Below are 26,968 nucleotides of genomic sequence, written 5' to 3'. Positions count from 1 at the left end.
ACAATGCAATATAATGATATGATTATAAATCATGGTTTTTAAGTATAATTAATGACATCAGAAATGCTTTGGGTGGCAAAATTGAGTGAAATATGAAAGCTTAAGAAAAAACTAAGATATCAAACTGTATAGTGTATGAAAAAATTTGTGGAAAGTAAAACAAACCAACAAAAAAATTATGATAATATATATTTAAAAAGAAAACATAGAAAGACATTGTCAATTTTTTAAAGTAATTGTGAGTGATAGCTATAGAGGTGAATTAGTGTTCATATTTTTAACCTCTAGTGGTTTCCACAATGAGGTTTTGGGGATTTAAAGTTTTTTAAGTGTATTTTAACTTTATAGAAAAATATTATACAACATGCACTCCAAAATCCACCATCAACATTAAATTGACATTAACTTCTTGTCATATTTGTTCCTGATCCCTTCCTTCATATTTTAGATTTTAGAAAAATGGAAAAAGTACCAGTAACAAAATGGGAAAAAAAGCAGCAATCTTCTCTCTCTCTCCTGTATCTAGATTTAACAGATATTCCAAAGTTGTTATGGATAACATTTGAAACTGGAAAAACGTTATCTGATTTCTAAACAGTCAACTTCAACAATAAAACCCTTTAGTTAAGAACACGTAACTCTATAAAGAGTGATACAATTTTACAATACACAGCAAAACATTTTGACTGGCCAGTTAACAGAGGAAGGACAGAAGCGAAGTATCTGCAAGATATTAAATAAATAGCTGTTCTGCGTCCTAAAGTCTTTGAAAAAAACCAGTGCGCGACCAAACTCAGGACCACAGCATCCATCACCACCACTACCACCATCAGGTAGCTGCCTAGAGGAGAGTCTTGCTGTCCAGAAAGTCTGAGTTTTAGAACAAGTTAAAAACTACAGATGCTTATTGACTCAGGGTTTAGAAGGTAAAACACACGTTGAGTTTAAAATAGACTATTTTTCATGATCTTTTAGGCATGATTTTTCTTCTGGATTATATCTGCACAAAGAGACTAACTCCTTTATAGGTGGGGGGTAAATGTGATGCATTGAACTACATTCTGCTTTGTGTTGTGCCGTATAGTCATTTCTTTATCATCATTAAACAAACAAACAAACAAACAAACAAATAAATAAATATTACCTAACTTTATCATTTCAAGATAGAAACTAGAATTTGTGGTCTCTTTCCGGTACATGACAGACATAACTAGCACTTAATAAATACAATTAATCCTAGGTTTCTCATGTCCATTTTTCCCCCCTCCAACCCTCTACTTTCTCTTCAAATAATTTACAGCTTATCCTTTACAAAGGCTGTTCACATTTTATCTGAGAGAGAATTATTGAAATGCAATTAAAAAGAATTATTGAAATGCAATTCAAATTCTTGACCACACCGTTCTGATAAACTAAGTACGGGTGCTTTCTGCATCACTCGTGTGTGTGCAGCGTGCCCCAGCAAGCAAATGCTTCACAGCAACAACAGGGAGCTGTGAGAAGTGTAAACTTTTGCGGGGAGGTTGTGGCATGTGGTCCAAGTATTTTACCATAAACTGAATACTCACTTGTTTTTTATTGAGAGTCAGCATATATAAATTTAGGTTCCTCTAGAATTTGTCTCTACTTATTCTGCCTAAAATAAAAACTGCATTCTTTAGCCCCATTTAACAGGTTAATATATTTTTTAAAACACATGTTTCAATAAACAACATGTCAATAATTATTAATAGTGGTAAAAGTTTTTCTTTAAGCATACCACCTAAACAATCCCATTCTTTGATGTCTTTTTGTTTGTTCGTTTATTTTTTATTTATTTACTTATTTTTTGCTACACACTGTACTGGGAAATGCAATTAAAAAGAACTTCAAATTATTGACCACACCGTTCTGATAAAATAAATACAGGTACTTCTCATAGCTCCCTGTCGTTGCTGTGAAGGATCTTCACCTAGGAGAAAGTACAGAAAGGTTCCTTACAAAATAGTTTGGTTGCCAGATGAGAGGAGGGTTGAGGGGGTGGATGATAAAACAGGAAGGGATTAAGAAAAACAAATCGGTTGTTACAAAACAGTCATGGGGATGTAGTGTTTAGCATAACAAATATAGTCAATAATATTGTAATAACTGTGTATGGCGTCGTATGGGTACTAGATTTATCGGGGTGATAGGTCGGAGAGGAGTTGGGAGACAGGCTGAAAAAGGTGAAGGCACGGAGAAGAACAATTTGGTAACTACAAAATAGTCATGGGGATGTAATGTGAAGCATAAGGAATATAGTCAATAATATAGTAATAACTCTGTATAGTGCCAGGGGGATCACTTCTTAAATTATACAAATGTCTAATCACTATGTTGTACACCTGAAATTAACATAAAACAATATTTAATGTTAACTGTAATTGAAAAATTTTAAAAAGTGGGGGAAAGGTGAAGGGGAATAAGAGATCCAAATTTCCAGGTATAAACAAATAAGTCTTGGGGATGTAATACACAGCATAGGGAATATAGTCAATAATATTGTGATAGCGTGGTACAGTGTCAGATTGTTGCTGGACTTAACATTGTGATCACTTCTTTAGGTATATAAATATTGAACAGCTATGGTGAATACCTGAAACTGATATAATGTTGTATATTAGATCTGTTTTAAAAAAATAAAACTCTTTTAAATAAAACTTGTAATAGCCCAGTGTTCCCACTATAAGGAAGTGTAGGGCTTTAAGGAACAAAAAATAGAACTCCTCAGAGTGACTGTTCCTTCTTTTGAGGCATGATCTGGGTCAGAGCAAGGCCACATTTGACTGGACATCTGTGATCTAAGTTCTAACCTCATGTGGAACAGGAAACCTGGGTGTGTCTATATTTGGCAAATCATATGCATTATTTTATACAGCTCAGCTTTGTTTTGTTTTCTTTCCCTTCCCTGTTTCAGAGGACTAAGCTGCTTCTCTACACTTTGTTGGATGCCAGCCCTCTCATTCCTCAAAGGAGCCATCTCCCCTCTCCTCTTCAGCTTCTGTACATGAAGGTTGCCAATTATCTAAAGAATCTTGGAAGAGGTCATCCTTTAAATACACCTTTCCTATTTTATTAATACCTCTACACTGAAACTCTTTTAAATTAACTCAAGGCAGGGAGTATTTGCTCATAGAATATCAACTAAGACCAACCAAGAATTTAGTTAGAAGGGGACTTGTGTTGGTCACAGTTGATTTTGTTTTTAACTTTTTTGGGGCCAACATATGCAGATACAATCAACACATCCAGGTCTCCCTTTCCCTATTATGGTGGGTTAAGATATGTTTTTTTCAGACACAATAAATAGTATGTCAACTTGTTTATAGTGCTAAAAAGTTACTCTTTAAGAATACTATCAAAAGCATTTTTAATTAGTGAGAAAATCAAATACTCCATCATACTGAAGGAGACATAATTCCAGGCCTGATATAATTTAATATATGGAAACATCAGTGAATTTGAACCTAGCTCTAACTCTTACTAAATATGTGGTATTGGGAAAATCACATAATCTGTGTCATTTTAAAAAAATTGTCACTTATCAAATATGCTACTACATTATATACTTTACCTCTACTTAGAAATCCAGTGAGATAATGAATTCCAAAATGATTACTATAATATAAAATGTGTTATGCTTGCAGTATGCTCTTAGGACGGGAAAACAGCTACATCCAAGGTTCCTGACTCTGTAACTGGTTTTCTTCCTAATTGACCATACTTAAATAAACACAAGTAATATTATTATCCCATGCAACAAACCTGGTTTTTTCCAGCCTACTCAAAAATTATAGGCTTTAGAAGTCCTAAGACATCGTTTTATAAAGAGAGAACACATAACATAATCAGTTATTGGCTGGTTATATACCTACTATTCTGGCCTCCTGCTTAGTGAAAAAAATAGTATGTTAAAACATATAATTAAACATTAAAGTTGATTTCTTTTGCATCACCTTTGTTAGAGATATAAAAAAATTACATTTTCATTACATTACTATTTTTTTTTTTGGTATATGCGTCAAAAACAAACAAGAAAAATAAAGCAACATTATTTAACCGTTTAATTGCTTCCATTTTGTTTGGGAAACTTAACCTCAATTTAACCTCTGTGGCTACTGTGCAAGTCAAAAATCAAATGACTTTGACGATCTCAGTCCCAGAATAATAAACTCTTTGGGGGCTTTAAGCCTCTTTACCTTTAACAGGGGGAACTGAGCAGTCTTCAGCTTGTTTGTGTTCGTTGATTGATAATGAGCAGTTTCTCTGTCTACATCTGTGTGGGACTATGTGAGGTCTGCTTTAGCCTGCTGGGAGTTGAGAGGAGGGAGAGGCAATCACAGTGGGTTTAAAAATTGTTCTAAAGAGGACATTTAGAGGCAAATATTTTGGCCACAGGCCAATATGATTTCTTTAACTCTAAAACAAGCTTGGCATTTTACATTTTAATTTTAATCTGTTTTCACAATTCAATGTAAGTTGACAGTTCACTATTTCTAAGTAATGGGACCTTTCTTCAAATGGCCACGTTTACCAGTGGGCTATTTTAAAAATACGTGATGAAGGAAAAATTCAAGAGTTATAGTATTTGATTTTGGTTTCATCACTTGCTACAAAATCTATTGGGAATCAACTCTTACTTGTCAATTATGGAATGTTTGATTGTTTCTTTTGTTTTCTATTTAATGTGGCAAAAAATGCCCATATTCAGGATGTGCGATAATCTCCTAAGGAGTTAAGTACTTGTTAAACGGAGATGAGATAATAGTAATAAATTCATAGAGCTTATTCTCATAGAATTTTTCTAATAAAAAATTTTACAATATTAATAGGTTCATATATAACCCATGCCTCTGTGGCTTTAATAACACTATTGATTTATTTATATTTATTCTACACAACTGGCTATCTTTAATTTTATCAATGTTATGGTTCTTTGAGTTTTCAGGAGCATCGGTTCAAGTGCAAAATGTCATCATAGTACCAATACAAGGTGCTATGCTTTGCTTATTAATTAGGAGAGCAGTTGGATTGGCCCTGCTGTCTGAGAAACAGCAGGTGAGAAGCCAGGAGGGCTGATTTGCATGACTGGGAGCCAAGAGTCCGCTTCCAAGTGGACAGGAGGACTTGAAGCCAGTACAAATGGTCAGAAGAACTAACTCCAGGATAAGCAGTGTGTTCTCGTTTATCGTTAAGTGAGGACATCTATGCTTAAGTGAAGACAGGGAGACTGTTTTGAGCCAGAAGGCTGACTCAAGAAAACTATATTTCTTTATAGCTTGAAAGGCTATATCCACAGAGCAGACATCTTGCAGAAACCGTGCTGCACATCTAGTAACCTCCCCAGTACTCTTTAAACAAAACTTATTATTATGTTACTCATCCAGCCTCACCACATGCTGGGTTTCCCCTGAGCAGCAAAATAAGTTTGTTTCATTTAGAGCAACTGGGTCGCTGCATCTATAGGATTCTGCATCTATAGGATTCTTGCAAGAATAAGGAGCTCTCTTCTGATCTAGAACAAGAGAATCCAGACTTTTCCTACGCTTGTGAGCTGCTACTTAGACAATGAGGGTAAATACAATAAAAATACAGGATTCAAGTTCCGCAAAATAAAATAAACCAATTGCAGAGACCAGATCAAATACTTATTCCTGGTGCTGAGACTGGAGACATTTAGTTTTTATGTCTTGAGAAATTTCATATTACATAATCTTACAAATAATAAAACCATAAGAAGACTATATGGCTTTAAAAATAATGTTATATAATTCAAGAAAAGTACCCTGTTAGGGGTCAAAATGAAATACAACTCTTTCAATATTCAGATTAACCTAAAATAAGATGCAAGATTAAATGGAAAGTAAATATTCCAAGTAGTCCTCTTTCCTGAATGTCACTGCTCGTGGAGATTTTGGTAAGTATGAAGCAAGAGTAAGATCAGCATCAGACCACCTGACTGTTACCTGGTAGGCACTGATTCTGTGGAACTGCAAAATCTAGTATCATATAATTTAATAGTCAGCCATGGGGAGACTGGAGTGATAATTATTTATGAAAAATGAAAGATGGAATAGTATTCATACTCAAATAAAAGAGTACTGACCTCCATATAAAGGCAAACCCCAGAGTAAAACAAGAGGAATGAGATTTTTTTTCCAGATGTGGTACTGAGTCTGCTGTAGCATATACGACAAAATAGGCTACACGTATAAGATATGCCGCTGAATGCAAAGTCTCTTTTATAAGTTATGCACCTATCAGAAAAATTATTGCTTACCTAAGATGTTTCCTCAATTCTTGAAGAATATTTACCATTTATGCAAATTTCCCCATACATGTAAATTAGAAAAATAAGTTCTCAATTACAGGGAAATTTAGGATGACATACAAATACTGACAGCCTCTATTATAAAGAATCAAGATATGTTGGATGATACAATATAAAATACGTTATTTTACTCTCCTACCCATTTACAGAAATTGCATTATATAAACTCATCGCTTTATTTTAAAATGCTAAAACTATAAAGTTGAATAAGAGAGCTTGGCTTTGAAAGCTTTAGTAAATATTTCCTTCATGCTTGAGTAACTTAGAATTATGCTTTTGACAAAGGTCAATATTTTTCTAGATTCAAGTTCTGGTAAAGAATATTACATGATGTTTTTATAACATCAATAAAGTCATGTAGTAAATATTTACTGAATACCTACTATGAGAGGTTTGGAGAGGCAAAGTGGAAAGATCTAGCCCCAGTCTTTATAGATTTCGTAGTCTGGTAGTGAGAAAGTCCCCCAAAAACCAAAAAAAAGCATAAGGGTTGCAAAGTGTCTATGAGATTAAGTGACCTAGTTTCACGTATTTGCAACTTTAATAAGATTAGTTTTGTAAAGACAAAAAGTGTGTAAGATAGATATTAGATATACAATTTCATTATTATATATGCATGAAGGTATATTACATTATACAGTTAGATGTAGATATACAACGTAAGAGTATATCACACATGCCTGTATGTATTATACATGTTTTTTATATAGAAATACATATCTGTGTATATCTACATATATATGTAGACACTTAACTGTGATAGGAAGAAGGGGAAAAGGAGAGTAGTAGGTAGAAGGGGGTATGGGATAGGGAAAGTTTTAGACGGAAGGCAGTTGTAAAATGACAATGACAGTTACCTAGTACAGAAGTAAGATTTAAAGCTATAGGAACAAAGATATATAAAATGCAGTAAGAGCCTCCAAGAAGGAAATAGAGAATGAGTCCCAGGACACAAGTTGAATAGGGAGAAGAAAATATCTTTTGTATGGAGAAAAAAGAAGAACATTATAAGTGATGAGACAGTTACATTTACCTATCATGTGGCGATAGGTTGGGATGGTTCTCATTTGATGGTTTTTATTTTCTCCATTGCAGTAGGTGGCTAAATTATCTCTTGGAGGGAGGGATCAAGGAAGGGAAAGGCTGTAAGTGAGAAAGAGAAATACATTTTGAAATGACTGCTGTGGACAGCTGCAGAGAATTTAAGAGGAAAACCAAGAATCACCGGGTAGCATCAGGGCCTGGTTAATGATGGTCACTATGAACGTGTACTGTTACTAACTTTTATTGTTTTGTCATTTTCTCTAGTAGTTCTGGTGGAAGAATGGAGACGACAGGCCCTTAAAATGATCCAGGACTGGGGTTTGGCAGAAAGATGCAAAGGAATTCAATTGGTCTGGAGAAGTGAGGTATTATTCTGATAGTGAATTATAAGCTAAACAAGGAAGACTGTAAAAGCAGAAAAAGTCAAGAACCATATGACTTCACTGACATGTGGGGTATAAAACTGAAAGCAACAAAGGAACAAGACAAACAAATGAAGAAGCAAAAACTCATAGACACAGACAATAGTTCAGTGGTTGCCAGCAGCTAAGGGGTGGGGGGTAGTAGATGAGGCTAAAGGGATCAAATATATGATGATGGAAGAACTGACTCTGGGTGCTGAACACACAATGTGATATATAGATAATGTACTACAGAATTATACGCTTGAAACCTATGTAATTTTACTATCCATTGTCACCCCAGTAAATTTTAATTAAAAGAAAAATAGAAAAGAAAAAAAAAAAGAAATGAAAAAAAGAAAGTAGAAACGTCAGACTATTGGATGTTTGGATGTGACAAAAACTGAACTGGTGTGCTGGGAATAGCTGAATGAGAGTGCTGGAGGAAGGAGGCTGTGATAGATTTATTTGTCTCAGTCTTTTATTTCAAACCTGTCCTGGTGATGACAAGTCCCAAATATGACTATGAGATTTAGTCACTGAAGTCCAGTCAAGTGGAGATGGGACAAAGAAAAGAACAGGACAGGTTGTCAGCTGAGCAAACACAAAGACATTGAATTTGCATAAGATCGCAATTGGATTTGGATGGGAATAATAAATAAAAAAAGATGAGTTAGGTGCTAAAGTTTTCAGTAAATAACGAGAAATACTTTGAAGGTCAGTGAAACTAACTAGAAAGAAGAATGAAGGGAGATAGAGCTGAATGCATGAGCTAAAATTAAAAGGGCTTGTACCTAAGAGTTGATGTACAATGGCTTATGGACTTCCCTGAGAATTGAAATCAGAAGAGAATGGATGACCCATAGAATGACTCAATGTGAATTTTAAATAAGATGTATTTTATGAAAATCCTTACTTCTATATATTTCTTCTTCAAACATTTAAAAAATATATTTTAGTTTGGTCATTGTGAAGTGCACACATTTTAAGTATCCATTGTCCAATCTTCCCAAAATTGACATACCATATAACCACCACCCAGTCAAGCTGTAAAAGATCATCAGTACCCAGAAGCTTGCCTGGGCTCCCTCCCAGTCACTACCCACTCCTACTAATCTGGTTTTGATTATCATGGATTAGTTCTGTCTATTTTCAAGTGCTACTATGAATAGTTTGACCATGGCCGTTGGCCTATATATATGTACAAAAAGACATTTATGTAAGGTTCATGACAGCATTGTTTCTAATAGCTTTCTTCAAATTTTAATGAAGTGAAATTTTGCAAGTACTTCATCTACGAAGCATGTGTGCCTTGTCAAGTTCTATTTTTGCCTGTTGGAGACAAAGTCCAAGTAAAGGGTAGATAGATGTAAGACAAGGCCCTACAGCTTTAACTTGAACGTAGGTCACCATCATGAAGTGAAGTACCTGGGAACATTGAAGACCTGACATGGGCAGGCCGTGGATGAAAGGTGAATAATAATATAGAAAATAGAAATAGCAATATTTTTGAACATTGATCATAATACAAACATTCTGCATATAAATTACCTCCATTATCTTCACAACCATTTTGTAAGGTTACAATAGTTTTGCTCCCATGTTATAGTTGACTAAACTGATGTACAAAGAAGTGAGACTGGAAAGCTTACTCCTGTCTTCCCCTCGGATTTCCATCGAAACCATCTGCATTCAAAAGTAACACTCTCTCATGGCCAGTCTCCTTCCACGCTGAACCTTGACCTTCTCACAAAGTTTGTAGAATTCCAACTAGAAATGCAGAGGGGTACATCTGCTACACCACAGCAATTCTGTTGAAATTTGAAACCCGAAGAATTATTCAAATTTATAGTCCTTGGTGAATTGTCTCTGGGGTCTACCTCGTCCTTTCCCTTTGGTCTCACTTAGAATATTTCACAGGTTGATCTCCCCTGTGTTCTTGTTGTATTACTTCCATTGATTGTACAACTCCTATGGTTTTGTTCTGAGCTCACATCCATCATCAGTCTCATTACAAGACCTCTACTGCTAATAAATAAGAGAAAGAGGGCATAGAGATGAACAGCCATACCAAAATCACTTGCAAAAATAAAAACAGAAACATTCTGTAATGCTGCACTGCTGTTTTCTGATCCTTTAAACAGTTGCCAACTGATAAAATAGGCAAGACTTTTAAAAATGTAATGTCTTTTTCATTGTGATGGCAGATGAAACAATCCTGCTTCTATCACTTTTTATTCAGCTTTATTGAGTACCTAGAGATTTATAATCTTTTCCCAAAGCAGAGGAATAAAATGCAACATAAACTTAGCATTTGGAGTTTTGAGAGCACCATGTGGGTGATGGGGCTGACAATGGTGTGATGGCAATATCACATCCAGACTTAAGTCTCTGTATGGTTGGTTTTGCACATTTGTAGTCCCTTTACTGGCTTACGTATATACACACTGTAGAGAAAAATTATGAATGTTACTCTTTTTCTTTTACAAGAAATGACATGTTAAAGTAGCTTGAAGAATGTTGTTTTACCATATTTAGGACTTGATGAATGGTATGTGACTTTGTGAAATGAAGGTAGTATATGTGGCAACATTGTATGTCTTATAATACTAAAAGTTATGTTGTCATCTAAAAGGAATGATTTACCTTGAAATTGTTTATTTTTGAATGATGCAATCTATTCTTAAAACTCTGTTAAACTTCATCATACTGACCACTGCTCAGAGACCTAGAGATCCTTTGGACATTTTTTAACCTGTGATTTTCAGTCATGCTTTTATCTAAAAGGTTTTTTATAAAGGCAAATAAAGAAAACAAAAGCCTATTGAATGCATGCATGTGCTTGAAGGTATTCTAGTTAATTAAAGTAATAAAAATGCTGTGATGTACTATGTGTGCTAAACAAAAGGAGTCCACCACACACTCTAGGGAAGCAATGAAGGGGTTACTATTTATCATATTGTACAATGGAATGGGAAATGCACACTGGCTCTCAAGTTCAAAGGGCTTGAGGGAACGCTGGTAACTTTATCCCCTTTAGTCATAAACTCTGAGGCGGCATATGGTTAACATCCTTTTTTGGTGTTATTTTTAAACTTGTTTATGAGACATAAATAAAAAGTATTCTAAACCCTATAATGACGTTTCTCCCTGAATGGAAACTTGATTGTGATGGGCCAGGCAGTACTTCTCCCAGTTTGACTATCTGAAAACTTTTCCCTTTACTGGTGAAATGGGAATGGATGCTGGAGAAGTCACAATCTAAAAGGGTAATATATTTTTGCTCTTCTTTTTTGCCCTGTGAGTTTTCCCATGGCATAGGTATTCCAGACCAAGAGAGCTAAGACAGTTGAAAGGGGATTTAGAAAACTGTCAAAACTCATTTGGCGAAAGCGAGTGTCTCCACAATTTTCCATGAATCAAATTTGGCAACAAGGGAATATCATTTTCTGACTAAATTAATTTCTGACTTTATAGCAGCTAAAGGTTTGGTCCTCCTAAATCACATAAGATTTTTTTAAGGGAGAAGAAAAAAAAAGCCAAAGGAAGTAATAAATGTCAAACACTCATCAAAAACAGGCTGGGCACTTTAATTTTTTTTTTTTTTTTAGCCTCTACTGGAGTTCTTTGAACTTGTAACAAGTAACCCATCTGCAGTTCAAATCTACTGTAAAGCTGGTTTACCATGCTACCTGTTTAAAAACTTACATCTTTTTCCCAAGGCATTAGGAAACTGGGGGCATAATGCATTCTGAAATATAGACCTCTATTTCCTTTAATTTTTCTTGATACATATTCAGAATTTCATAGTATATAATCAAGTAGCATTTCAAGTATTAAGATGCATAAACATACGGGCACTGGCATCACTCTCGTCATTTGTTTTAGGACAAGAATGTATACCTGCTCTGAAACACTCATCTTCACAGGGGATAGACCGGGCTTCCCAGTACAAATTAAAACGTGCCTGCTGTGACTTTCCCTAATCTGATTCATCAACAGTGTGTGCATGGGCTCTCCATATATGAAACTGAAGAGCAATAAAGACCCAGAACAAAATTTTATAAAGACAATAATTTTGTCAGTGCTTCATTGTGGCAAAAATTGGTGTGTTTATATTCCTGCGTTTAAAGAACATGGTTTAGATGGAATAAATGTCATGACTCAAATCACCTAGCAAAGTAGTGAAAGAAAAACATGTAGATAAACATCACATAAAATATGATAAAAATGTCCTGTCCTATTTTAGACATATTGAACGGAATGGAATTTCACCTCTTGTGTTTGTACCTGTTTTGTGATGACTCACAAGCGATTGCAAATGCTCATGGTGTGTCTGACATGATAGAGAACAACCCCTCACATTAAAGCTCGGAGATCAAGTCTTTGTGTTCAAAGACTCATTCTCTACCTTTCTTCTGACAACACTATCTTTCACAGGGTCAGAACATGACTGGTGTCACCTCCTTCATCATCTAGGTTCACATCCAGCACTTCATTTACTTAGGCTGGTTCTTCTGGGGGTCAGTGGGCGAAAGACAGCTTCCGGTTCCCAAACTTGTCTTGATTATAAGTTCCTATTTCCAAGATCGGTTGCTGCCCTTGCTTAGTTGTGACCATTTTATGAAAGTCACCTCACTTCCTGTGTACAATGGATATTCATAGATGGGTTTTTAGTCACATGATGTTTCTACGGAATTCGTGAGGAATTATTTTCAACCATTTAAAAGTTCAAGGCAAAGAGAAAATGTGACATAGTAATCCAAATAAAGATTTATATGCTGTATTTTGAGAAGATAATTCTACCCTTTTCAATATAATTCTCTCAACATTATGAGGAAAAACATGAGACAATCACTCTTGATTTCTATGGGATTGTACATATTTTCAGACTGATGAAAATAATCTTTCCTATGTTTCATTTTTTTGCCATCTGATATTTGAATAACAATATTTTAAATATGTCTGGTGACAATGAACATTTGCCTAGTCTGCTTTTCACAAAGCCCTAGAAACAGTCTGTCAATATTTATTTATTAATCAGTGCTACTTTACTGCTCCAAGAGACAATGAATAAATGGTGCAACCAAAATTATAAGCTAGGATTCCTCACTTTTAGTCATAAATTCCAACCACAAAACCTCATTCTTCTTTTTAAGGTATTGCTGTAGGAAACTAGTCTTATTTCAAAGGCAAAACTCTAGGGATTATCTAAACCAGAAGGGATGATTATTATTTTTTTTTTTTTCCCTTTCTGAGCTGTGGCTTTGCCATCTGTTATATTTCCCTTGTTGCACAAAACTGGTTTCTATGACCAAGAAACTAAAGTTCTGGCAAAGAAATAGGATATCTTAAGATGATCTTATATTATAGAGACCATTATGTTTGAATAACCTCAATATTGAGAGATCCACATTTTACTTATTTTCAGATGAATTAGTTTTTCCAAGTGGATTAAAATAAAGCATTTGAACATTTAAAAACCACATTGTATTTTTAACTCATCAATGATGATTACCAGCAACATTTTTCACTCAGTTTATACTACAGAGGATAGTTTATGTGGAATAGTATTTTTCTACTAATTCTGTGTAACTTGTGTAATTTTTAAAGAGAGATTGTTTCTTATGTCTTGGATCTGGAAGGAAAACCACCTCCAGGATAAAGTGCCACCAAGGAAATGAGTAAATTTTCTACTCCACTGTATTCATTTTGAGAGCAGAAATTGGTTCCCCAAAGCTACACAAGATTGACTTCTCAGGTGAAAATTATATGAGATATATATGTTTGTTATCTGTGGGTCTGGGGAGGGGTGAAAAAGGTTCTAGGGAGGGGTAAGGGAAAGTGTGACCTGCATATGGTACTGACAAAAAAAAGAGGGGGGCATGAAAATAAACAATTACTATTTAATTTTCATACAACAAAGCCTAGAAAGTCATTTTAGAAAAGAAAACAGGAATATTTATGGGGCTGGGAAGGAAGTGGGATCTTTCCTGGCCAAGATCAAATGTTGTCCAGGAGGAGATATAAATGAGAACATTACTTAGGAGAAGACATTAAAGGAAGCTATAAGTAACGAACTGAGAGATTAGGCCAGTTAAAAAAGAAGTGGAGCACTTGGAAGTATAATATGCCATAAAATGTGGGCAAGAGCCCCTGCTGTTTCTGGTGAAAGGAAGTGAAGTGATCTAGATAAAAGTTCATTGAGGACACCAATACACAGCAAGGGTTCTTGATAATCTATGTCATCATCTACCTAAATTTTTCCCAAAGACATTTTCTATATTTCATTGGATCTACAACAAATAGAATGGAACCTAGCATTTAGTTGGTGGTCAATAAATACATGTTAAGTGAATGAGTGAATAAATGAATTGATGAATACAGTGATATGAGAATGACTGAAACTTTTAATCCTAGCATGTCTTCAAGAGCATCGTGGAAGTACAAGACAAATAAAATATAACACTCTCCAATTATTATAGTCACATATGTTTAATAAATAATCCATATCAGAAACTATAATGGGTACAGCAATATCCTACTAATATTATTTATAATCCTCACAGTCATTCATTACAGTGAATATTGTCTTCTTCTTTTAACAGATACATAGGATCCTTTGAACCAAGAGCACCTATGTCAGCAAGGTTTCGTGTTTGTGGGCCTGCCTCTGAGGACTTCGTACAACCACACTGGAGATCATCTCTAAGATTAATGCTATTTTGATCACATTACTGCTCTATATTAATTGAGAAACAGTAGTATGCATGCCTTTTAAATACTGATCATCACACTTTTCAGGATTGCTATATTTTCAATATATAATCATACTATTGTATGTATTCAATGTGACATATTCAAAGATGGTAACTCTTGCATTAAACTACTTTGCAGGAGAGTAAAAGCAAAGGAAATGTATATCCATATCCATAACTATAGCTATATCTTTAAATTCACCTACAGATATATGGGTGATGAAACAACTTTTTTAAAGATTTAACCAATAGAAACATTTAAACTTAAACCAATTTTTAATTCACCATGGAAAGAGGAAAATGAGGCTTATTTGTGGAGGAGGTAGAAGGGATTGTTTTAAGACGCTATAATGTTATACATAAATTATAAATTTATAGGTATTTGAAAATTTGTCATAATTAAAAAATAAGTTATGGTGATTACATACTTCAACAAATGAAACTTTTTTGTTTACTTACAATATCTTCCCTTTTTATTAGCCCTTGGGTAATATATTTCCCACTAATAATTTTTAAGAGATATCCCCAAATTCTAAAATGTATTACATTATAAAACGTGTAATGGAATTTGTACTCTTTATCTAATCTTGTGGACCACAACTAGGTACGTGCTTGCAGAAGCACTAGAGGTCTGGAAGTCCCAGTCACGCCCACTTGGAAAATATTGTAGGTGGTGCAGAAAACAAAGTCAAGACCTCTTGCCTCAGAATTAGAAAATCCCAGTCTTCTAGATCCTGTAATTTTAATGTTGGCAACATGACATGTGGTATCTTTTTCTTAGTTTTTCTTGGCATCACTTTTTGCTTCCCTCACTGGGATATCTTATAGTGTATGTCCTTCTGTGTCTGTGCAATGGGTCTAATTAAAGTATCTAACACATAATTCATTGTGAGGATTAAATTAGTTTATATACATACAGTATTTGTATACGTCTGGCACACAGTCAATGCTATTGTGTTTACTGTTATTGTTCTCTCTCTCTCTCTCTCTCTCTCTCTCTCTCTCTCACACACACACACACACACACACACACACACACACACACAGTCTGTTTAGTTATGTCTAGAAATGATGTCCCATACTTATGATTTCCTGCATTAGCTTTTACGGTATTTGAAAACAGGAGATCTATTTTACATTACTCCAGTGTTTATTTAAAAAAGAATACATATTGCATATCTGAAATAATCATCATCATGACTCTTGGTCCTAAAAGGAAATAATGCATCCCAATATAAATTGTACTAACAATTAGTAAACTTATTCTTTCTAGTGTTAGAACCGACAGCTTAATGGAAACAAAACTCTGGCATATCAGGAACTGCTAAGGGTAAAATATAGCATCAGCTAATTTCTTTTTAAATGAAAGTTGCAAACAAATTATAACTGAGTTACCATTATCACTGCTTCCACCAAAGAAAGACATGGATGATTGATCCTCCACTACCATTGATGACATTACGTGATTTTTTTTCTTTTCCTTGTATTAATTCAGCCTTTATTTTTGTTTTAATCAGATAACAAATATTTTACATGTTCATTAGTCTGTCTTCCTGCCAATATAAACTTACACATATCTTCTCAGCTCTTCACATAGATGGAATACTTTAGACAATTCAACGTGATGATTCCAGAATGTGTTAGGAGAGAATGTAAATATTTGAGGAAAATAAATAGTAACCTGAAGCAAACTACTTGGGGGGCCTAGAACAATGTGCACAACTCTTTCTGCTCTTCTTTTTAATTTTCCCAAATATTTGTGCATTTTGCTTCTGGCTAAGGATGACAGTAGAAGAGCCGAAATTCCATAAGAAAAATTACTCCTGTGGTTTTTTTTTCTTTCTCTTTTTTTTTTTTTTTTTCTGGCTCCTGTAACAGCAATAAATTCAGGGATACCAGATATATCAAGATAACGTATTTTCATTAAATTTCTAACCCAATTGTGGATCCATGTGGTTCAGATAAAATGCATTCATGTACACAGATCTGAGATCCTCATCATAACCAAACTGAACACTAGTGCCCTGGAGCATTATTCATCATGAGAATGAGTCACATTTATGCCTAAAAAACTAAAATCCAGTTTTTAATTTGAAGTGGGGAGGGTTCAGGAGCTCTTCTTCAGACTGCTAGAGGAGGACTGAGCTAGGATACACTCAATCTTCTCAATCCTTGCTTCACTCTGCTGTGGAAATTGGAATACCAAGTCACTGTCCCTTGTAAGTTCTCCCAGGTCATAGTATCTCAATGTTGACTAGCTTGTTCCCAGGTGCTCATAAGAGTTGAAGTTGTCCAAACTCTTCTTCCAAATTTCTGAACCAGGTTTCTTTGTGGCCTCTATTTTGTGCTTCCATACCAGTCATCAGCCTACTTGCCCATTTCTCCAGCAACCTAAGGTTCTGCTCATGTCCGAACCCAGTAACACCACTTCTAAGCCCACAGGCTCCTATTTCACAGATCAAAATTTCTTCTTCAGCTTTGTTTTAGTTTTCAAAACTTTGACTATGGTTTAAAAAGTTAAGGAACTACTCCAGGAATGAGGGTCAATACATAGCAAAGCTGAGTTTATAATGATATCTAATCATATTCTGATTCTAAAACCCATGCACATATTCTCTGAGCTATAGGTTTTACTTTAGCTGTATCTCTTTTTCTGTAAATACAAGGAGACAGGCCTCTAAACCTAATCCCAGAATGGAGCTTTGCAACCACAGAACGGTCCCTTAGACACTGTCTAATGCCTGATCTTACTTAATCTACTGCCACTATGTGCTGCTCTTCTCTTTGGGTATTCAGAGGACTACACTAGTCTGTTAACAGATAACTATGCCTGCATATTTGAAAATCTCCCTTCACCTAGCTGTGTCCTCACTACTAGTTTCAGCATAGTAGATTAAACTAGTAATAGATCTTATCCCTGCCACCTTCCTGCCCTAGACTCTGACCACTTTGCCTCCCATGAGCAATCTTGCTTAGATGAAGCCCACAATATATTTAATGCATAGGAGATATAATTAATGTATAGGTTATATATACTAAGTAGTAAAAACAGTACTATAAAAGTATTGGGATCACAGCATGAATGCTTTTCTTGAATGCTAGACTACGAATTTGAACATAATTTAGTTAGAAATGTGGGTCCACATACCACTTTTGGATTGGTCAAAGTAGTGTTTTAGAAAACTTTTTCTAGTAATATCGCAGTAGCAGGAAAAACAATAGGGCATTTTAGTATTATAGAGTGTAGATGAGCGTGGATATGAGAAAGTGACTGAAAATTACACAGCTTTGGTGTGAGTCTGTAACTATAGGATATGAAATCATTACTTTTTGACAAATTTACATTCTTGAGCTCAGAATAATGAAAAAAAAAAAGGAATGACTTATGAATCATCTAAGGAAGAGGTACTACCTAAAATTGCAGTGAAATGTGAGGCCAAATACAACTGAAAAAAATTAAAAAACATAATTGAAAAGAAACTTGAAGTGCCAATTGGCGCGCAAATAGAAGGAAATTGCTTTAGCTGGTGAGTGAGAAAATAGGAATGATGAATTAGCTGAGGTTTGGTCACCACAAGACTTGTAAGAACATTTCAGGAATGCTGTGAATATTATATGTAAGAGCTTATTGAGAATACATACAACCTTAAATATAAGCGTTACCTAATTATCAATGACTATCAAATCAGTTATAAATTGTTTCTCATGCACATAGATATAATGGATATTCTAAGTGAAATACAGTTAAATTTATGAAAGTATTTCATATTTCTTAATTTAATTTTCAATATAGTGGGTAAAAATGCCCGTTGATTGAATTTCACAAATTTTAGCAAAGGTATGATGGCACCTTTTAAAAATAATTATACATTATTGAGTATATTTTTAAAAATATGTTTTCAAGACTCTCTTATCTCTATCCAACACCTCTCTTATGTGCACATGTTCACATAATTGTGTTATTATCAACTTCTTAATGTTACCGTAGGCATAACTAATTTTTTTAAATTCCCAGAACATAGTCCTTTTGCCTAACACTAAATAAAGTTGTCAGTAAATAGTAATAAACTAAATCCCTTACATAACCCAATAAATTATAAATATTAGATATATTATAATATTTAATACATTTATATTAATTAAATATTCAGTATTTATAAATTATATATATATATATATATATATATATATATATATATATATATATATATATGCTGAGACAGCGAACTCTGCTTTGCCCTTTGGAGTCCCAAGCTTGGATCAGGCTGTTTGACCTCCCACCTTCAGCTTGGTGGAATACATGGTCTGCTGTAGAGAAGAGAAGCCCAGATGGGCCTAGAGGAAAATGAAAGAGAACGGCACGATAGGATATTTGAGTGCCTGCTTCCATAAAGTCTGAGGCAAACCTCTGTTCCTGTCTTTACTAGTGTTTTGCCCCTTTCTTTAGTCAAAGTTGACTTCAGTTTGTGTAACTTTCATCCAAGGAGTGTCCTTGACTTTCTCAGCTAGAAAGGCATTCACTATCAGAGTTATGAGCCATGCATATAGCCCTCTGTATTCTACCCTTTCTTTCCTCTCTAGATAGAATGTCAGAATGGAAGCAAAGGGGTTATTATTATAAGCTTAACCTGTGTTCTCATTTACTTTAAAGAAAATCATTTGCAAAGTTTGTTGCTTTAACAAATATCAAATTGCTGAAATTTACCTACAACTAATCATGACCCAACACTCTCAAGAGTGACCCATACCACTCTTGAGAATTGCAGCTCCAACTCAAGGAAAATGAATGGTTTTAATTTGCTACTCACGCATATGGCTAATCAATGAGCAACCTCACAGTGACTCCTCTTGCTAACAAAATGGTCCTTTACTGTACAACTATTAATAGTAAGTAAAAGGCTTTTCTTACTCTCACTGTTCCTCTCTTCTGTCTCTCTGTCTCTCTGTCTCTCTCTCTCTCTCTGTCTCTCTCATCTCTTTGGAAATTCCTTCTCTTTTCTTCTGGCATCCTAGATAAATAGCCTGAAATTGTCAACTGGCAATACATACATACATGCATACATATATACATACATACATACATACATACATACATACCTACATACTGAATTATTTAGTAATCCTTATAATCGTACATATTAGGATACTCTATTCCTAATATATTTAATTTTGTTTAACTGTTGGAGTTAAAATGCTAATTATATGATACATAAAATTTAAAATAAATTTTAAGACAACCTAAGAAGTGAAATGCAGTTTTGAAGTAGTTTATCTTCGGACATAACACCCATGTCATTAGTTCATATGAACCCTGATCAAAACTGGGCCAGATAGAGGCATATAACTATGGAGATGGGAATTATGTGAGTTTGGACTTTTAGCATCATAGAGGTTTTTGAGCTTCTAGAGACCTAGGAAATAGTATAATCACACTCTCTAATATTAAGGATAATTGAATTTAAATCAAGAGAGGTTAAGGGATTTACATAAAATGAAACATCTAATTGATGGCAGAGCAAAGATTAAAATCGGGGTCACCTAGCTCACAAGTGAAACATCTTATTTCTTATAACACGTTCTATGGTAGTCTAAAATAATGTTAAGGAGATATTACATTATTATTATTGTTGTCATTAAAGTTTTCACAAGGAACTATCCATGCAGGATATTACTTTCTTAAAAAAAAAAAAAAAAAAAGTCAGTTGGCTAAAATATTCACTTTAGTGTCTTTGGAAATATGTTTGTTTTATTTATAAACTTTCATAGAATATAAACACGTTGCAGTAATCATTTCAAAATAAAAATTAAAGCTTTCAAAGAAGCATAATTTAACTTCTGAAAATAAAGATAAAACATTCTCTGTATAATGAATTCATATGGTTTCAAAACAAGAACATTTTTCTCCCCTACAAAACTTGTTGAGCAAGTGTGGTTTAGAGCAGGAATATTTAGATGGAGAACACGATTTGGTATCCCCCTGAGGTAAGATCAATTTTCAAAGGATTAAGATTGGAAATCTCAAATGGTTTACCTGCTTGTCTGACTGGGCATGCGAGTGGAGGTGGCAGTAAGTCTTATTTTACTGTTCAGCCTGGGTGGGCTTAATTCTGTAAACTAGGTAGAAGAATTTTTGTAAAGTATTTTCCATTAAAAATTTGCTCTTGGCATGATGGGAAATAAAGATTGAAACACCCATGAGCCAAATACAAACATCTGTGTGTGTTGCAGAATCTCTGCAGCCTATACCACAATCAGACCTTTATTTGACCTGCTTTGCAAGAGGATACAAGTGAAGGGGGTGAACTAAGGGAAGATGACAAAATGGAGACATAAATCTCATTCCTCTAGTTACTTCCAGCATGTTTGAATAGCTCTGACCATTCTTTAGGATCCAGTTTGCTGTTTATTGGCGTGGGCGATAATTTTTCTTTTTTCTATTCTTACATACATGCATTGTTTATTGATTTGGTTTGCTCTCATGTTTGTTAAATCTCAGGGATGCATTATGATTGTGTTATTATTTAGGGGAATAAAAACAGTTACAAATATTAAATTTTAAAAGTATATTAACAGAAATAAATTTTAAAGTGAATTTAAAGAATCACAGTTGATAGAAATTGTGTTTCATGAGTTCAATCAATAGGGCAATTTCAATAAAATGGAACTTTCAGGTAGATTAGTTCTCTTAATCCCTCAGCTGCCTTTCTCACCTGGGGACTTTTTCAGACTAATAGGATCCAATTTCTCTGCTTTTCATTCACATATCTGAAGCAATTTGCTATTGGAAAAATTTAAGGATTGTTAACTTTTGTAAGAAATACATAGGGACTATGTACCTTAGACATTATCATCTTTCTTCCTAATCTTGTTCTGATTTCCTCTCTCATCTTTCTCTTTCTTCCTCTGATTATTTTTCAGTTACCTCCTCTAATGTGTCTGATTTGAAAGATGCAATTACATTACATAGGCATTTGAAGCTACTAAGAAAATGGACCCACAAATCAAAAGTGGTTCTGCAGTTTTCACTATTCAAAATCACCTCTCTCAAGTCATAATTACAACTTGTGGACAATCATGCTTACTAAATCTTGAATAGAAACATAAATATGAATGAAGGAAAAATTAGATAGGACATCAGACTTTTCTGTTTTCTGAATATTATTATAAACGTCCAGGTAATTCTGATCCTTGAGCAGATACTAACAAACACAACCATAAACAAACTTACACAAGGCATTGACTGTCTTTTATTTTAAAACCACTACCTTTAACCTAACTAGAAAGATACAGGAGGGCATGATAGAGTGAACACAAATCTGTCAACACTTTTCTAAGGTCATGTCCCACTGAAATCCAGTCAGAAAAATCAGTCTTAGGCATTTAGGAACACCCACTATCAAAAATGCAAATGTATGGTTATAACAACATGCATCTAATAATTCAACCGTTGTCCTTAATGTAAGATAATAATATGTTGTACATCAGAGCACTCCTCTCAATTATTAAATAAAAATACTTAATCCGTTTACTTGTCATTGCCTTTCTCAGCAGTTTATAAGCTTCTGTACAGCAGGTACCATGTCTGTCCTGTTGACAGATATACCCAGAATGCCTAACACCTTGGCTGGAATAGCTTGGATATTTGATGTAATTAATGAATGAAATAACTGAAGCAAAAGATTCCATTAGCTTGGCAAAGTAATATCATAGTTTATATTAATAGGGGCATTACAATTAATCACAGAAAAAAACTGAAAAAAAGAAAATTTAGAACTTGTGAAAAGAAAGCAAGATACATTCTGAGGTAATTTCACATGCACCTGTTGCAGATTTTATGTAATTCAGAATCTATTTTTCATGTGTGTGACAATTAGGACATGACATTTCTAGATGGTTGCTTCTCCACTGGTTTGTTAACCCAATTATTTTGAATGGTTTATTATTATATAATGGCCATTTATATCCATTATTATAAGTAATTATTACTAGATTCAGCTGAAAAATAAAGTGATAAATAAATATGAGTATATCTGTAATTCAGTTCAGATATGTTAAATGATTTTGGTTAAAAGAACATTGTGTTGAGGAACCAGGCAACAAAATAAGATCATTTTGGTAACATCTTGGGATATTTTAAAATATCATTTTCTTCATCAGTACAATTGGCATTACTTTGTTCGTCAAGCCGTATCCCTCATATTAATTGTAAATGAGACTAAATTACAAAGTCTAGTGCTGAAAGATATTTTCCCACACTTCACCAAGTAAACCATAGTACAGGCAGGTCAGGTTACACCATTATCTCTGAGCATCTGGAAAACTTATACTATCTGGTCCCTAAGCACGAACAAGAAATTCTTTAGGGAATTTTCTGTTTTTCCAGTTTAGCTGTTTTTGTTTTTATGTTTTGTTGTTTTTTCACCTTAAGAAATAATTATCATGAGCTGAAATATAATGCAATTATTTTCTACTAGTATGTTATATCATCCAAACAGCAACAATGATGATTTTGTACACCATACTTTTGAGGGTATGTCTATCTCATTTCAGAAATACATAGTTTGGTTACAATGAATACATATTATATATTCATATACATATAAGTCCTAGCCTTTATAGAATCACAGGTTTCTTATTTGAGACTATTTCAATATTATTTGTCAGCTTCCTTGTTAACCTGGTCTTTTGATGATACATTATTATAGGAGTGAAAATAACATTGCTTTCATATACAGAAGAACGTTGAAATAATTGAGCAGTGAAAATCCAAATTCAACTAAAGTCTTTTAAAATGGTTTTCCCCAACTATGTTTGATTTTCTTTAAACTTAGGTATTTATAGCAAGGCCAACAGTATGTTAGGAATATTCCCAGAATGTTTTCTGTAGGACACTAGTATCTTGAAATATTAACAGATGTCATTCACAGTAAAGTTTCTGAAATTTAAGACACTTACATAATGCTAGAATAAACCAAGTTAAACAACTAATTTAGCTACTGAAGGGAACTCTAAGACCACTGATTATGTGGACGCACACTGTGAATTTTAAGACAGTAATAGAGTGCAAAAGGTTTTCTACATTTACTTGAATGTGGTACATTTATTTTCCCAAGCCATATGGAAAAATGTAGTGTTCCACCTAACACACTGTGAAAAAAGTTGCCCCCATATAACCATCATTATGTGAAAAGTAATAAAATCTGTTGTAGGCAGTTCTGAGGATGCTGAGGGAGCAATTGCATATGATTGGACAGTCTCTAAGTAGACTATACACACCTGCAATTTAAATTTTTGATGGCATTCCCTAGCTAATGTCTGCAGAGCATTGATAGGCTTTGTGTCCTGCTTCACTTTTTTCCTCCACTATGGAGAGTCATGTTTAATAATAGATAACCTTATCTTTCTTTGATTGCCACGTTTCAGGGGCATTTACTTGTTGGTTCAGTTGCCCCTTTCCCAAGTGCCTTTCTGCTTTCATTTTTGGGTCACTCAATTTCATCGCTCATTATACAAAGTTTTTTAGTCCTATTCTCCTCAGTTTAAGTTAAAATAATAATAATAATAATAATAATAATAATAATAATAATATATGTACTTTGAATGGAAAAGCTCATCTATGTAAACTTTATTTTCTTAATATACACTCTTAGATCGCCAAAAGATTTTCCAAGATTATAAGCATTTGTTTATTTAGATGAGAGGTCATTTTTAACCATTTAAATTTTATCTTTTACTTTTTCTGCTTAAACAGAAAATTTTCCATTTCCAGGGTAACTTTAACTTATCCCAGGTGAACCGTAAACTGGATGATCCACTTTGTAGTTTGCAAATTTGCCTTCGAGGCTTTACATTCACCTGATTTGGTTAAGTTGCTGCCTCCTGTTGATTTTGCCTTTCCTTTGGTCAGTAAACAATCCACCATGCAGGAAAGGCCTCTGAAATTCCTGACAATTATTTCCCCCTCTTCCCACAATTAGGCAGTAGTGAGAAGAGAGAGAGTAGAGAAAAATACACAGTTCTGCTTAGACTGTCACTTTGCATCAGTATGAGAGGGAACACGTATTCCTGGCCTGAAAGGAGCTGCCGAGAACAATTAAGCATGGGACTAAGAGCTAACCTGGGAAACATTCCAGTTTCCCACAAGCCAGGTCTTCACTGTGTGATTTCCAACATAATCGTAAATAAATAAATAAATCCCTACCAGAACACATGATCGTTCAATTTGAAATTAAGTATATATACTACTTATTTTACTTATGCATTACATACATTACAAAATATCCCAAAACAAATTATAGGTGCATGAGATAAACAGAGCAACATATATTGTGAGCTAAATTCACTATTAACTCTAGGTGTGTTAATCTCTATTTCAAGTAGATATTTTGATAATTTTGGAAGTTTTCCCTCACTACTCAGAGAGAATATCCTAACTCATTCTGTGAGGCCAGTATCTCCCTAATACCAAAACCAGATAAAGATATTACAAAAAAATGACAAACCAATATCTCTCATGAACATAGCTGAATATCCTCAACAAAATATTAGCAAATCAAATCCAACAATGTATAAAATTAATTACACACCAAATCCAAGTGAGATTTATCCCAGGTATGTGAGGCTGGTTCAACATTTGAAAATTAATTGATGTAATTCATCACATTAACAGGCTAAAGAAGAAAAATAACATGATCATATCAATAGGTGCAGAAAAAGCATTTGACAAAATCCAAGATCCATTTATGACCAAAAAAAAAAAAAAAAAAAAAAAGCTCTCAGCAAATTAGAAATAGAGGAGATCTTTTTCACCTTGCAAAAGGGTAACTACATAAAACCTCAGCAAACATCACAATTAACAGTAAGAAACTCAAAGCTTGGTGTATGCAGAAAATCCAAAAAAATCAACAATAACAACAAAAAATTTCTAGAACTAATAAGTTATTATAGCAAAGTTGTAAACTATAAATGTTAATATATCAAAGTCAATTGCTTTCCTTTATACCAATGAACAGGTGGAATTTGAAATTAAACATAATAATGTAAATTAAACACTTAGATATAGGTCTAACAAAATATATACAAGATTTATTTAAGAAAAACTAGAAAAACCTGATGAACAAAATCAAAGAATAAACAGAGAAACATCCAATGTTCAAGGGTAGGCAGACTCAATATTGTCAAGATGTCCATTGATCTATAGATTCAGTGAAATCCCCATCTAAATCTCAGCAAGTTATTTTATGGACATTGACACACTGGGTTTAAAGTTTATATTGAGAGGCAAAATACACAGAATAGCCAATACAATATTGAAGGAGAATAGCAAAGTTGGAGGTCTGACACAACTTGACTTCAAAACTTCCTATAAAACAACAGTAATCCAGAAGATAGAGTATTCATGAAAGAATAGGCAAATGGATCAATGGGACAGAATAGAGAGGCCAGAAATAAACTCCCCATAGATGCAAGTCAATTGATCTTTGACAAGGTGTGAAGACAATACAATGGAAAAAACAACATCTTTTCAATCAACAAACAGTGCTGGAACAATTGGACACCTACATGCAAAAAAAAAAGAAGAATCTAGACACAGATCTTACACTCATCACAAAAATTAACTCAAAATGGATCACAGACTTAAATGTAAAATGCAAAGTCTAGAAAAATTTGGATCTATTAAAAAATAAAATAGGAGAAAACCTAAATGACTTTGGGTATGGCAATAACTTTTTAGATAAAAGACCAAAGACACAATCCATGTGAGTAATCTGTGAACTTTGAGTGATTACGATGTATCAATATAGATTCATCAATTTTCACAAATGTTCCACTTTGGTGGAGGAGGTTAATAATGAGAAGGCAATGTATGTACAGGTAGGGGGTACATGGGAAATCTCTGTACTTTGTCCTCAATTTGCTGCGAATCTAAACCTTCTCTAAAAAGTAAAGTTAAAAATTTGGATCTATTAGTGTAAAGTCATGGTTTAATATAGAGTTATACTTACAGATATATATATAGAGAGAGATGTAAAGTTATGTATGTGCAAGTATACATTTGTGTGTGTGTGTGTGTATATACATATATTTCCTAGCTCTGTCCACTGAGAGAGGCTGTGAGTAGCAAAACCTCAATAATAAGAAGCACATCTAGCACTCAGATCTTGGTTTTTATGTACAATTTTCCACTGAAAGAAACCAGGGCTCCTTGAACAAATGGCTATCTGGCATGCAGTGGAAAAAGTCCAAGATGATTCTAGAACACTATGTTGTGACAGATAGTGATGAATTATTCAAAGAATGATTTGGACATATCAAAATAACAAAGGATATTATCTTAAAAGACCCACTGACCAAATTTGGACAATTACAGTAATGATTATAACACTCTGAATGAAACTGGAATCCATTAGTTCACA

The 26,968-nt window shown here is 34.0% G+C and overlaps 1 protein-coding gene across 2 annotated transcripts in view; it reads right to left on the bottom strand.

The window, feature by feature from the left end:
- Positions 1–26,968, bottom strand: part of SEMA3A (semaphorin 3A) — a 458,699-nt gene that overhangs the window by 262,654 nt on the left and 169,077 nt on the right. The window contains exon 3 of one of the 2 annotated variants that reach the window (XM_088797782.1): positions 7,383–7,492. The exons of the other annotated variant lie outside the window; for it this stretch is intronic. The gene's annotated coding sequence lies outside the window, so the exon portion shown is untranslated. The remainder of the gene's footprint in view (positions 1–7,382; positions 7,493–26,968) is intronic. 2 annotated transcript variants of the gene reach the window in all.

This window comes from Rhinolophus sinicus, chromosome 4, assembly GCF_057876585.1.
Source record: "Rhinolophus sinicus isolate RSI-liver-muscle chromosome 4, RSI-T2T, whole genome shotgun sequence".
In the NCBI taxonomy this organism is placed as follows: domain Eukaryota; kingdom Metazoa; phylum Chordata; class Mammalia; order Chiroptera; family Rhinolophidae; genus Rhinolophus; species Rhinolophus sinicus.
The sequence above is the reverse complement of the archived record's forward strand: the minus strand, read 5'-3'. Positions and strand labels throughout refer to the sequence as shown.